Source organism: Alosa pseudoharengus, unplaced genomic scaffold (assembly GCF_046254945.1).
Source record: "Alosa pseudoharengus isolate Yale_2024_CS ecotype anadromous, Long Island Sound unplaced genomic scaffold, YU_APseudo_1.1 YU_APseudo_1.1_scf_8, whole genome shotgun sequence".
Classification (NCBI taxonomy): Eukaryota; Metazoa; Chordata; class Actinopteri; order Clupeiformes; family Clupeidae; genus Alosa; species Alosa pseudoharengus.
Window position 1 is genome coordinate 42,243,695 of NW_027468870.1, and position 12,367 is coordinate 42,256,061.

Here is a 12,367-nt window from a genome sequence, read left to right on the forward strand (position 1 = left end):
TTATAAACGTGTTTTGTTCTTTCATAGCTCATGTCACGTCTTCATACATTGAATTACTGGCTACTTATTTGCTACTTACCCACTCAGGCTAGTAAAGTGGACCTTGGTTAGTTACCAAGGTTAGTTAGCAAGATAGGCTAGGCTAAGATGAACTCCATAGCCTAGGTGTCCATTCTCATTTTATCTTGAATAAATTATTGTGCCCTTTTGAAATTAGTTTGGCACAGATCCTGTGTTTTTATATTACCGGTATGTATGCACAAGAGGGTCTGATGTAGCTTAGTCTACATAACATCAGTGAAACCTGTGGAAACATAAAAAGACCCAAGTAGCCTAGGCTAAATAGTAGGCTATGTGCTAGTTTTTGAATTTGTTTTGAACTGGTTTGTATTGTTTTTACATTCTATAATTTCATATTTTTTAGTTCAATAAATAGTTTCATCTGAGAACCCTGACTATCTTAGATTTTATTTTATTCTAAGAGACACTATGAGGAAAAGAAAAGGGCACACAGACATCAGGCACTTTTTTGGTGCTAAAAGAATAAGCAGGATATATTACACTAAGAACACTATAGAACACTAAGATCTACAAACAATTACATTAAAAATGTAGGTGCAGTTAGGTTTTATACACTGTTCATATGTGTTAATGAAAGGGGTGCTCAGCAGACAGGAGAGGCACAGGATGAAAGCCGTGAGCAGGCCGCAGGGAGACGACAGGATATATAAGAACGATGAGATATTATGTAGCCTACTGATTATCAGTTTGTTGCATGTTTAGACCTTATGTGTTGCACAACACATGTTGCACTTGGCGATCACGGTGTGGATTGATATGGTAGTGGACCATGATGGTCATGGAAGAAGTGAAGGAGCAGTACCCCCCAATTATGGTGGGGTAATTCGCACTCTGAGCTCACTGCGTCGGGATTAGTGTGTGCTTCACCTCACTGTGTGTTCACTGTGTGCTGAGTGTTTCACTCACGGATTGGGATAAATGCAGAGACCAAATTTCCCTCACGGGATCAAAAGACTATACTTATATACTTACTTATAAGTAATAGAGTAATACATAACTAATTCTTACCAGTCTTGTCAACACTAGGAACTAGTGCTGTCAGTTAAACGCGTTATTAACGGCGTTAACGTAAACCTATTTTAACAGTGTACATTTTTTTTATCGCGAAATTGACATTCTTTTTGGTCTAACAAACTTTGTAGTTTTTTCATATGCTGTTGCAACAACTAGTAACGTTAGAACAACTACAACACCACAGGGGATCTAGGTAGACCGGAAACTAAACAATACGCACTGACGAATGGAATGGAACGTTGTATGTGCTGCACGTACACGCCTTTCTTTTACTGTCTATGGTACACGCCCCCTTTTAGGGGAAAGATGACTGTTTGGATATAATGGAATCCTATGCTGCATCGAAGTGGGGAGCGAAAAGGGCTTATACTTACTAAATCTCGAAACAAACGTGAATAAAAGGCACAAAATAATGTTGGTTTAAGAGTTATATGTGTGTTTATGGGATTGTGACCATTATGTTCCTATTTTTTGCTCTTTCCAGTTTACTAACAGGAGTGTCACGAATGTAGGCACAGTCAAACTTCCCATGGCTGACTCATTCAGTTCAAGTTCAGCAAGCTTAACTTTACATGTCATAACATCAACTAAACATAAGTCACACATTCATTCTATCACTTGTAATATGAGCGTAGCCTATTTCCTACAACTAGGTGAGATAATTGGCTGTTATACTGAAGTTCCACAGTTAGCTAGCTAGCAAGTTAACAGTTTTACATGGGATATTATGGTAAGTGTAACTACGTGCTAAATTTGTCCTCAAGATTGGGGTATTGGAAACAAATTAGGTTGGTAATGTACATAGTTTCAACATGAGTAAGTTACATACACATAATTCTTCATACTGTAACTGCTGTGTTAGTAAAACTAGTGCAGTGTCCGTTCAAACATGCCATTCCTGAAGAAAACCCGTAGCCCAATTACATGCCCACAGGTATGCCTGCTTTAAAAATAGGATGATAGGGAAACATCTTTCCAGCTAAGCATTCAATAATGATTACTGAATATTATGCATCATTGTTTGAAATTTGCAACGTGACTCAAAAACAGTCTTTAGCATAAGTGACGTCGCTCAGTCTGCCACTTGTTGTCTAGCTATGTGGCATTAGCCAATCACTCGTTTCAATTTGGGACCTTGCAGTCAGAATTCAAGTCAAACGACAATTCTTAAGTCCAAAGTAGCCTGGGCTATTCGAAGCGTCAGTTTATTGCACATACTTTTATTTTGAGTGGTCACTACATACCCGTGTTTGTTGTTATCTGGTTTCAAGGTGTAAGAAAATATAGAATTTATTAAGAAAGGAGAGAGAGAGAAAGAGAGAGATGTATTATATATATAGGTAATATTAAAATAGAATTTATCCAGGTAGATAAGGAAAATAATGAATAGATTAATAAGAATAAATAAAAGAACATATAAATATGGCCATTAAAATAAATAAACAAATATATACAGCTTATATAAACTATATGTGAGTATAACTAAATTAAATCAGTGTATGTGAGATGTAATTATTTCAGCCAGCTGACCAGCTGGAATTGCAACAGTAGCGATCTGCCACTGAGTAAATCCGTCTTTCAACAAAGTTCTGGGCATTCCTGTGTGTAATTCGGTTACTCCTGGATTTTGGAGCCTTCTAGAACAGGCGGTTGAGAGGTAGATGCTCGAGTCGCAGCCACAGACACAAACCGTTGGCGATATCCAGGACAAGCGGTTGAGAGGTAGAAGCTCGAGCCGCTGACACAAGCCATTGGCGATATCTGAAGTTCCAGTACAGGCGGTTGAGAGGTAGACGCTCGAGCCGCAGACACAAGCCGCTACTATTGCTACTATTTTGACTCTTTGGCTTTGATGCACTGTTTCTTGTCCTCAAACTGCCAGACACTTCATAGCAAATATTCTATGAACTTTACTTCCTCCTAGTCCTCCTCCTGTAGTCATGGATATAATAAACACCAACGCAGTTCTGAACTCCTGGTCGGCTGAATGGTGTTTAAATTGCTGTGGACACCGATGCCGACATGAGTGCGATGCATTCTGCTTTCGACATTAATTTAATTCGTTCGCCATAGCCACCTTCCTTGTTGTTCACCGTCGCAGGACTGTCGTTATCCTGTTAAGCCCGCCTTAAGACTCTCTAACAAAATAGAGCGCTGTGATTAGATGACGTTCACGGCGTCAGCCAATAGAAATCCCTATGGTTTGATACTAGACGTACAGGCTGAGCAAATTAATTTGCTGCCGCTAGGGTGCGTCTAGATTTCTAGGCTAATTCTTTTCAATACAACTCCGCACACCAGCATCGCACTTTGCCGCCGTGTAAATCACGATTCAATTATATTTGGTCGACGCCGTTCCATGAAATTCATTGTTCATCCAGTGTAAAAAACTTCGGCGCTGATGTGTGTGGCAAGTAACAGTGCACCATAGACTGTAGGCCTATAAAATGGCAGTGCACTCATGTCGAAAAGTTCCTTATTTTCAACTGAACTCAAAGATGCCTCAGGTCTGCTGCACATCTTTTGAAATTGATTTGAAATAATCAAATAGACCTATGTCTTAAAGTTAAGTTAATAAAGTAACTTGCTTTGCTTTCATTTGAATCCCAATCAAGATACACAATAATTGCTTTATATTGTTAATATGGACTCATGGAAAGTTCAGAAATGCAAAATAATAGAATTTTAATCATGTGATAAAATATGTGATTAATCGTGATTAACTATAGGAATTCAGCGATTAATCGTACATTACAGATGATTTAAAACATGATACTATCATCTTGCTGGCAAATGAAATGAATAAAGAAAACAAACAAAAGTTATTCAGAATATTTCATATTTTTTACAAATCTGAACGATGGGGGGGGGGGGGGGTATATTAGCTGGATCTGATTTCTGGCTACACCAGGCGCGTAATTTAAGCGCTCCGTTCGCAATGTGCAAAAATAGTTTAGAAGACTGGTCTACGTGCTGCTATCACATCTGGTGTAGCCAGTTGCACTGGTCACAGTGGAAAGTAATTGGTGTAGCCTCCCTGTCAGTCTTCCACATATGCATTCATTGTATTGCCATACGCAAAACTGTATCGCACCAGTGCTACATTGGAAAATTATCAATCGCACAGACTGATTTTTTTGTAGCATATGCAACATATATGTCGCACTGTACAGCCCTGATTGTGAAATGAAAACGTTTCGGTTATGATTTATTGAACCGCAAAACACAAATCTTGCGAATCTGCCAATTTCTGTCTAACTTTACCGAAGTCATTCAGGTGCGTAGTCCCCGCCTCCTTAATTTCACCAATGCTCCTGCTCGCTTCCCATGTTTGCGTCTCCGGCAGATTCCATGGAGAACCGCACCAGGATTCCAACCAGGATTGCAGTAAATTTGCTGGGTTTGTGAAAACCGAAGAAAAAGTTCCTGTACAGGATTGTCTGATGTTTAAGAGTTCCTCTCTGTCAATTATGGCCAATCATGAAGTTATTCCACAGCACAGACCATCACCACTTCGACCAGTGGTGGACGAAGTACAAAAATCCTGTACTTAAGTGAAAGTAGAGATAGGGGGAGACCGGGGCTGGTTGGAACAGGGGCAGGTTGGCACACTGTTAATATCCAGGCTACTAGAGGGAGCTGCAACAAAATTCCAACACTAAACTGGCGGCCTTATTGAGTAGAGTAAACTCATGTACAGTATGTAACTGGTCTCCAGGTCATTAACCCTTTAGGTGAGAACAACTTTTTAATTTTGTAGTGTCAAAACCTGCCACCTCCCACTAAATACATCCTAGAAGGGTAACAGTTACGGATATAAAAAAAATATTCAGCGGTCACAAAATGTATCAGAGTAAAAAGTAAGATATTTGGCCTAGAAATGTACTGGAATAAAAGTAAAAAGGTTAACAAAATTGAAATACTCAAGTAAAGTACATACATGAAAAAGCTACTTAAGTATAGTAATTGAGTAAATGTACTTAAGTAATGCCCGCTACTGCATGGGACAGACAAACACATATTAGCCTATGTAGACTGACTGATATGTAGTATATTTATGAATGATTAAAGGGTAACTTGGCAACTATTTCAACTTAATAAACCTATTAAGAAATCATTTGGATGGTTAAATGGCCTGCTGCGTTGAAAATGGTGACTGTCCCCGCTATACCCCTAGCGTCCCCAGGCGGAAAACCAACCTTGCAACATTGAGACTACCGTCCCGGTAAGAAAAGTCAGAAACAAGAAACTTGTTTTAAATTGTGTTTCCTTGTAACATCCACATTGCTCTGCTGAAATTATGCTAACCGTTTTGCTAGCTTGTAAACAAATCCATGTGCTTTATTGTGCTTTTTCCCACAGTTTGAAATAGCATAATGCACAACTTACATTACATTACATTTGGCTGACGCATTTTTAACCAAAGCGACTAACAACATGGTAAACAGTTTAAGTTTTAAAGCAATTCTCAACAATTTTAGGACAATTTAAAAACGGTAGAGTACAGTAAGAATAAGTGCATCAGTGAGTGCTGTTTTTAACAGTTTAAGATGGCTGGTAAGTGCTAGGGTCAGCAAGACTTGTTGTAAGTGGTACTATGAGAGGAGATGTTCTCTAAAGAGCTAGAGGTCTAGAGGTAGCGTATGTCTGTATGAGGGCAAGTAGGCGGGAGCAGAACCGGAGACCACTTTGTAGGCAAGCGTTAGAGCCTTGAATTTGATGCGGGCCGCCATAGGTAGCCAGTGTAGCTCGATGAGCAGCGGGGTAACGTGCCCTTTTGGGTTGGTTGTAGACCAGGCGCGCCGCTGCGTTCTGAATCATCTGAAGGGGTTTCACTGCGCAGGCTGGGAGACCTGTCAGGAGGGCGTGTAGTCGAGTCGTGAGATGACTATTGCCTGAACCAGAAGTTGGGTAGCATCTTGAGTCAAGTAAGTCCTGATTTTCTGTATGTTGTAGAGTGCGAAACGGCATGACTGTTCTCCAGCAGATGGGGAATTATAGCTAATCCTGCCAAGTTTCCCTTTAATATTAAATTGCAATAATTCTTTGAATGATTCATAGACAAATAAATGTTTTATGCATGTAAACCAAATAAATTTGAACAATTGTGTCTGTTAATAGGTCCTAACACTTTAGTGCACATTGTATGTATTTCCGAAAAAAAAAAAACGTGTTTCAATAGGAGCTTAGACAACATTCTAAATCACATTTTTACACTGAATTTATCGTAACTTCTGCATAGCTGTAATAAGTTTATTGGTTCAAATAAGGTTTTGTTGACTCACACACAAATGAGTTTCATACACTACATTTTTCTCTGTCTTTTAGACTGATTTTGAAAATGAAGGGGCTGCCAATTTGAATATGGCCGTGTGAGGGACCGAGGCGACCACCCCAAGTTTAGGGAAGTGTGCCACTGGATTAGGTGGTGTTGAGGGAAGGCAGGAGACAGCAGTTCCATACAAAAATATAATTTATTTTGTCCATAAACAAGCAGGCAGATCCAGGAAGCACAATTAATGGCGGCCTTACATTGTACGATTTTGGCCTGTTTTCACAGTCGGCGACTAAATTTCCAAAGTCGGACAGAAATCATGGGAGTTGTACTGGAATCGCGGCGCGCTCCCGTCAACTAGATCGTTAAGTGTAAGGTGCCAATCTTAGCGGTTTTAAGTCAGTCGGAGTCAGTCCTTTTCTAGTTTTGCCGTTACGACAATATCAAACATGTTTGATATTATCGCAAGTCTTTCTAGTCGTGGCTCATGCAAATAGTGACGTAAACTATAAAAACCAATAGTGACCTCTCTCCAACACCAAACAGGAAGGGGCAAAGTATAGGCGACAGCTGTAGCCTATAATTATTTGTTATTCTTACAATATTTGTCATTTCTTATACATATTTAGTCGGCTCTTCCATGTGACAGAACAACTCTATATCGGTTAGGGATGTCACGCATGAAACAATACTGCAGAAACACGAAAATACAACTTTGAGTTTAGTAGGCTATCATTTCAGTTCCTGTATATCTATTGCACGATGGGTAATAATTTAAAGGAATCTAGTTGCAGTCTTGTAAATAGTGACCCTGCAAGATCCCTAGTCATTGCAAAATCATAGTCTGTGACTTAAAACCTCTACTACTTGTCTTTAGATGTGAGAGGGTCTGAGACTGTAGTCTTTCAAAAATCTTTTCCAAATCTTTGCAAATCTTTCCAAAAGTCTGTCAGTGTAAGGAGGGCTTAAGAGTCCAAACATGAAATCCAGGGATTTTCATTAGACAAACAAACATGTACCGTGCCATCAAATTAGGCACCAGGAACTTACCCTTTCTAGGCTCCCTGTCCAAGCAAGGCGACCTTGCAACTTTGGACCTACTTTCCCCTTGCCTCACAACAAGCAAGGGTTAATTTTACATAGAAACAAACAAACAAATACTTCACAACTTCCCTGGCCCTGGATCTCTGGCTCTCCAATGTGTCCTCATGTTTTCCTGTGTTTCCAGTATTGTGTCTCTCTCCTGTGTGAAATAAGCCTGCCTTTAAATAGGCTAGGCAATTACCCCAATCAGCATGTTGGGCTAAACCATTGTATAGGGGTGAAGGTCTACACCATTAACCCAATCACAGTTAAAATCGACACCTTAAAGGAAAATTCCAGTATTTAGCACTTTGAGTCCCTTTTCTGGTTTGTTTTGGATGAACTAGAGTAGTGGACACCGAAATTTTGACGAATGGTCCTGTCTCGACCTTTCTAACTCGTTTTGAATCGCCTTTGACTTGTCAGAGTGGCAGAATAGGCATACTGTAGGCTACTCAAACATGTCCTAAAACAACCCTTAACGTTCGTTTTCAAAACTGTGCAATCATCAAGTGGTTAGTGGTGTTCATTGATGTTCCAAAACAAGTAGCGTAGCGAAATACAGTTTCTGACGTTTTATTTGGCATTTTGTAAAATCCCATTGATTTCTGTTGGAAGATTCATTGCACGTTGATATTACTGCGCCACCGTCTATGCTTCAGGTTCAAATATTGAGCAGTTGTGAATAGTTCCACAATAGCAAATAAGACGGCTGGAAATCATACATTGCGCCGATATATTTGCTTTTAATAATTAACGAACACCACTAACCACTCGGTGAGTTGCACAGTTTTGAAAACGAACGTTAAGGGTTGTTTTAGGACATGTTTGAGTAGCCTACAGTATGCCTATTGGCAGCCACTCTGACAAGTCAAAGGCGATTCAAAACGAGTCAGAAAGGTCGAGACAGGACCAATCGTCAAAATTTCGGCGTCCACCACTCTAGTTCATCCAAAACAAACCAGAAAAGGGACTCAAAGTGCTAAATACCGTAATTTTCCTTTAATACAGACACATACATACCACATAAACCTGAAATTGAGTGCAGGTGAGTGTGTTTGGCTGCAGTCCATGCAGGTGTGGCACAAGTTCAAGTTTATTTATATAGCACATTATCATACAAAATGTACGGAGCCCGGGAGGTGACATGAAAAAAAAAAAAACTGAGAACACTGACTAGGTTTGTGAGATCTCGAGTTTCTTTTGCGAGATCTCGAGTTTCTTATGCGAGATATTGACTTTCTTTTGCGAGATCTCAAGTTTCTTTTGCGAGATCTTGACTTTCTTTTGCGAGTATCGCAAATCCATCAATGCATATGAGAACCACTAGAAATGTTCCGGAGAGCTCTAGCCACTGGAATTAGGTTGCAGTTCCTTATTTTGGCATCTGCGTTGGTCTGAGGTTGCGTTCCACACTGACTGACGAGTCAAACTAGTCAGGGTGTGATTTGTGAAAAAAGCCGAGGGGGGGGATGCGTCATCACTCCTACACATCACTCCATCCTAAACCTCGATTTCAATAGTCAATTTGATTTTAGAGGCTTTAAAAATATGAAGTTTTGTTTCCCTTTCTTTAACTTGTTTAGCTGTAGTCTCCAGTGCAGTGAACAAGCCACTGCATTCTGCAGTGAGTCAAGACCAGAAGTTAACGTTACCACACACGCACAGTGATAGTCTTTTGATTTTAGACAGGGCCGGTCCTACATTATTCTGGGCCGGGGAGCAACACGCCATTATGGCCTAGGTATATGCACGCACCACAGGCGAGCACAGGCTAAAGGAGAAACATCAACCAATTCAGATCAATTAGTTAAAATAATATAGATCAACCATACAATTGCAAGCGATCATGCCACAGCAGGCTACTGTATTAATGTCATCATTGTCCTACTGTATCCTCGAACTCGTCTGTTGCCCGAACGTGAAGCCAAGAACCATAGGCCTTCCTTCTTTGTGTTCTCTCCCTCCTTTTTTGTATTTTCTATCCTCTGTTTATGTTCTTTTTTCTGGCTACCAAATTTGTTTACAGACATTTTCCCACTAGTTTAGCCTACCAAGCATACGCGTAGCCAAGGCCGGGCCTGTCTACTTGTCAGTCTTGCCCGTCCAATTGACCTGTCGCTAAGCCCCGCCCCCCATTGTTACCGTGTGAAAACTCGGACAAACAAACCAGACTTGATTAGAAATACATTGTGGACAATGGCAGCTGGCAGTATATGAAAGCAGGCTTTGAGGACGTTTTGGTCGATAAAGGATTTACTTTCCTCCAGAAGCTATCAAAAGGGACTTAATTATGCTATGGAAGGGTGTATTAAAAACTTTAGAATACATACAAGGTGACAAGCAGTTGTGGCGAGTAGCCGTGCAAAAAACACTGACGTTAATGCTAGCTAGCTAGCTAATGGAAGATTGATACTAAAATATGTTAGGTTACGTTAATATTTGATGTAGTAAGAATATAGTAGTTGGCTAATGAGCATTTTCATCTTGGGATTTAACAGGGAACCTGTGCCCACGTTGTTGGCTTAGTAGCCTACATTACGTCGAGCTGTTGCAAACGCGAGAGACGTCCTGTGGGGTATACTACGAAGCACGTTAGACATATCTAGGCTATGTAGACATATCGAGGCTTGACAAAGCCTTGACTCAGGGGTATACGTTAAGTGATACTACGATTGCAGTTATGTGATATATTTGTCAAACTAGGCTTTCAGCTCAGATCTGTGTGCGTTCTCAGTGTTGGGATGACTTTGGCCAATCGTGTAACGTGGAGACGCACAAGACCGCCTCTATTTAAAAACAATTACTTCCGGCTATAACTTAGCACATAACCTCCTCCCGACCAGGTTTGGTTGACAGCACAAGATACCATGGTGATATAGCGACACTAAAACAGATCCACTTTCGTGTCACAGCATAGCCTGGCTTTGAGCGCAACATACCTCGCTAACCCACTAATCGAGATTCGTAGTACAGCCCACTGTAGGCTACTGTTGATGAAAATATACCCCGTTTTCTAGCCTCTCGTGGTACCGGCTATCAGTATTACACATCCCCCATGCAAAACGTTTGACCATGGTTATCCGTCGGGGTTTTTTGAGTTAATAAACTCCATAAATAACCATTAATTTGTCATTTTATGCCTCCTCCCTGTTGTTTCCTATGGAGTTGTCCGAGCTGATGTCCGAGTCTCGTTGAGGCTGGACTGTCATTGGCTCATCAGCGTTCTAAGGGTGGCGCTTAGAGACAGGTCAATTAGAGGGCTTTCCTTCGTTTACGCTCACCATCTAAAAAAGACGCGCAAGTCAACACTGCGCTGAGAGTTCAAGAATCAGTCAAATCACGTAGGCTACAGCCGGCAGCTCCGTAATTGTCAGTTGTGATGAAATGCGTTCATATTCCACTTTTTATGTCATAAACGTTGCATGCCTATGAAAAGGCTTTGCAGTAGGATTGTCCGATAGTCAAGCTGTTGCTTCAATTTGTGTTTTAATTTATGCGACGCACCGATGCTGGGTTCATGCAGTTTTGAGCAAGTTTAAAATGTTTAGCCGACTGCATAATGTTTCATTTTTGTACAATAAGTTCCACTTTTCATGTCATGAATGTAACATGCCTATGATAAGGCTTTGAAGTTGTCCAATATTGTCTCAATTGTGTTTCATGTGACGCACCGAAGCTACATTCATGCATTGTTTTGCTCCAGTTGAAAATGTTTCTGCGTAATTTGTCAGCTGTGATTAAATGCCTTCAATAAATTCCACTTTTATGTCATAAATATAACATGCCTATGATTAATAATAAATATCATTTGTATGGCCACATTTCTGGCTACGCTACCGAGAACAGAATCTCTTAATCTCACGTCTTGACACTTGCAGTCAGATGGGCTAACGTAGCCTACTACTCCCCACGGGGGAGGGGTAACTTTTGATACATTTTTAAAAATAAGTTGTTATCAGCCAATAGGGAAACTGCCAGAAACAACAAGCAACAACGCTTTAAGCTGGTAATGAATGCACTTAATGCAGAATCACCACAGAAAGCGTTTATTTGATTATTTATTTTTCTGTCGGTTGAGAAGTAATACATGATCAACCGTATCGAAAGCTGCACTAAGGTCTAACATTACTAGGACAGTTGTTTTACCTGAGTCTGTATTCAGGTGGATATCATTTAATACCTTTACAAGTGCAGTTTTGGTACTGTGGTGTTGACGAAAGCCTGATTGTAGTTGATCATAGATGCCATTTGTATTTAAATAGTTATTGACTTGGTTGAATACAACTTTCTCAATAACTTTGCCTATAAAGGGGAGGTTTGAGATGGGCCTTTAGTTGTTAAGCACAGAGGGATCAAGGTTTCTTTTTTATGAGGAGTTTGATAACTGCAGTCTTAAGAGAGGCTGGGAAAATGCCTGAAATAAGAGAGCCATTCACAATCTTTAAAAGCTCAAATGCCACACAATCAAAGATGCTTTTAAAGAAGCTTGTGGGCAAGGTGTCAAGACAGCAAGTAGATGAGCTGAGCTGCATCACTGTTTTTTCAAGAGTTTTACTATCAATGGCAGTAAATTCAGATAAAGAGGCTACATGTGTATTTGATGATTTAACCAAGACATTACATAAGCAGGTGGAGCTATTTTTTTTTCTAATATTTTCAATTTTTTTTTGGAAGAAGGAAGCAAACTCACTGCATTTATCAGATGAGATAAACTCTTGAGGTAGATGTACTGGAGGATTTGTTAACTTATCAACAGTGGCAAACAGTGCACGGGAGTTGTTAATGTTCTTGTTAATGATGTTAGAGAAATAACATTGTCTAGCCTTTCTTAACTCATAGTTGTAAGATTGAAGTTTGTCTTTGAATATATTATTGTCAACCTGAAGCTTGCTCTTTCTCCATTTACGCTCA

At 40.1% G+C, this 12,367-nt stretch overlaps 1 protein-coding gene across 4 annotated transcripts in view; it reads left to right on the forward strand.

Moving 5' to 3' along the window:
• dmpk (DM1 protein kinase) overlaps nt 1-12,367 on the forward strand; it is a 241,053-nt gene that overhangs the window by 52,145 nt on the left and 176,541 nt on the right. The gene's annotated exons all lie outside the window — the stretch shown is intronic.